This window comes from Chrysochloris asiatica, unplaced genomic scaffold (genome assembly GCF_000296735.1).
Source record: "Chrysochloris asiatica unplaced genomic scaffold, ChrAsi1.0 scaffold00559, whole genome shotgun sequence".
NCBI classification, from domain to species: domain Eukaryota; kingdom Metazoa; phylum Chordata; class Mammalia; order Afrosoricida; family Chrysochloridae; genus Chrysochloris; species Chrysochloris asiatica.
In genome coordinates this window covers 183,115-186,335 of record NW_006409077.1, presented here as the reverse complement: position 1 = coordinate 186,335, position 3,221 = coordinate 183,115, and positions in this window count along the sequence as shown.

Sequence of the window (3,221 nt, the reverse complement as noted above, 5' to 3'; positions counted from 1 at the left end):
ACATGTAACTATATGTATGCAAATATGTGTTTCTATTTCAACCACGGGTGTGCACACAGGGTATCTATATATCTATAGTGCATGTAAGCATATGTGTGCAAATATGTGTTTCTATTTCAACCACATGCACACACACAGGCTATCTATCCATATTGTGCATGTAAGCATAGGTGTGTAAATGCATGTTTCTATTTCAACAACACACGTGCACACAGACTGTCTATATAGTGCATGTATGCATATGTGTGCAAATATGCATTTATATTTCAACCACGTGCATGCACACACATCATCTATCCATCTATCATCTATCTATCTGTCTGTCTGTCTGTCTATCTATCTATCTATCTATCTAGTGCATGTAAGCATATGTGTGCAAATATGCACACATATTTCAAACACGTACATGCAAACATGCTATCTATATATATAGTGCATGCAAGCATATCTGTGCATATAGATTTGTATTTCAAACATATGCATGCACACATACTATGTATATATGTATATAGTGCATATAAATGTATGTGTGCAAATATATATTTATATTTCAGCCTCACACGTGCACACACACTGTATATATATAGTGCATATACACATATGTGTGCTTATATATGTATATATAGAGTGATCAATCCATCAATAGATAGATAGATATACTGCAAATGCACACACACTATATATATTATAGATGCATAAATAAATTTATATGCAGGTCAAATCGGGTGATTAAATCAGGAGTGAAGCTGGTTTACAGGTCTCCTCTGTTTCCCATGGTTTTATCTCAGTACATTATCATTTTTGCCTTTATTTCAAACACCATGAAGAAGTGATAGCCAAGGGGACAAAATGAAGCTTTCTGTTCATAATAGGAAACAAAGACAGGGACTAATGCAATGCAGGGATTTCTTAAGGTAGAGAAGAACCTCACACTTTCGTATCTTCCGTGTATCCATATATACAACGTGTATGGAGTATGGATAGCCAAATCATCCAGGACATGATGCTTAGCATATGGCATACTCTGACCTTTTCAGTTCTAATCTATTGTATTCTACTGTTCAATTATATGTAATTAAGAATTTTCATGTTATGTCCTTCTAAATTAATACCTTGAATCATTAGTGGATAACTCCTCCCTCACCCCTGTACACAATGATGATTAAGGTATATGTTCTTAGTGTGGCATATTACTTACTATATCCTTAGAGGACCAGCTTGAGGAATTATAGAGGAAAAAACACCAGAGTGATGGTGTTATATACATATTTTCTGATTGTGAGTCAAGGATTAAGTATTGGAGAAAAAGATAAAAAACGTTGGATATGAAATCTATAAGAAAAAGGGACTCTTAAGTGACAACTTACCCTTGAATGGATTTCTAGATGAAATGTATTGAATATTTACTGGCTGGGCATGATTGAAGGTCTGAGGGTTTTAGTACAAGCTGATGTAGAATAATTAGGTTGTTGAAAGTTGTGAAGCAGGTAGTGACCAGACAGTCCTTGAACATAACACGGCTGTTACTGAAACCTGCTTTCATTTAGTTTAAAGGTGTTCTCTAGGTGACTCGGCTAAGTTTTTAAGTCTGCTTTTCATGATAATTATAACTAAAAATACTATAATAATATTAATCAAAATTAATGGCAGCATACATTATGTTCTTCATAGTGTTCCAAATACTGTATCTTGCTAATTATAAATCAATACTATTAAGTAGTTGTTAGTTAGTTATGGTTTTGAAGGAGAATATTGAAAGTGCCATGAGCTTCCAAAAGAACCAACAGATCTGTGTTGGAAGAAGTGCAGCCAGAGTGCTCTTTGAAGGCCATGATGACCAGACTTCATCTCTCATACTTCGGACATATTGTCAGGAGGGACCAGTCGCTGGAGAAGGATCTCATGTTTGGTAGTGTGGATGGTCAGAGAAAAAGAGGAAGACCCCAGAGAGATGGATTGGCAAAGCGGCAGCTTTACTGGGCCCAAGTGTGGCAACAGTAGTGAGGTTGGCCCAGGAATGGGCAGTGTTTCGTTCTGCTGTTCATAAGGTTGCTATGGGTCGGTACCGACTCGATGGCACCTAACAACAACAACACACTATTAGGTAAACATCATATTTTCAGAGTTTCTAAAAGATAGAAACTGAGACAAAGAGAGGTGAAGTGGTTTGATCAATGTCACACAACCAGTTTCAAATCAGCCTCGTGAATCCACTTGGTTTGATTTCAGGGTTTGTGATTTTAATAACTCATCTGTGACTATGGATGAAACTCTAATTTATAAATGGATAGAGGGTCACCACAATGTGGAGTACTATTCATGAAGCTACTTTCTTGACATGTACTGAAAAGTAGGGGAAGCAAAATAGTTGAAGTTCTTTAGAAAGTCAGCAGGTTTTTAAATGAATGAGAAGCAGCCTCTCATCCTGTGTGGGAGGTCCTTGAACATAGCTCTTATCACCATCTTCTCTAAGTGCTGAAGAACACAAAGGTAACCTAGAGTAAATTTCCATGTAGCAGACCAAGGATATGAGCAAAGGTTTCTGAGGTTGTGAAACAGATGTGGACCTGAGTCTGATCACATGACTGTGCTATAGGGAATGGAGAGACGCTAGACCATAGATTCTCTTCATGGAAATGGGATCCTCTGTGCTGTGCAGCTCAGAAACATATGGAGACTTCTGCACCCACTCTGTTGTGTCTAATTGAATGTTTCTTATTCAATCTTAAAAACTATGAGGCTTCTTCAGGTTCCTCAAGGACGATTGCAAAGCAGCAAAGAAAGAGTGTGTCTGGAAGGAAAATTTCTAGTCACGTCCTTATTTTAAGCAGATCCACTCATGCATCACAGAGAACATCTAAGTGTACTAGGGTCTAGAGAAAGAGAAAAGAACCTCAGGCATTTCTTTTCTTCCCAACAGACATGTGAAAAATACCTTTTGATTGAGCCTAGATTAATGATGTGTGTTTTTATTCTGTTTTGTTTTTAAAGGTGGTCAAGTAGGTTATGACTCATAGCAAGCCTGAGTGACTGTTGACTTTGAACCATCGACTTTGTGATTCAAACCAACCTTACGGTCCTCTGTGTTATATGAGCGTTAAATTCTGTGGCCCTTGGAAACTCTGCCTTGAGTGAGTCTAAGGCTTTTCTGACTGGGCCTCCTGAGGATGGTTGCTCATGTGCAGAGAAGAGGAGACAAAGCCTCTCTGCAGCTGGAAGAC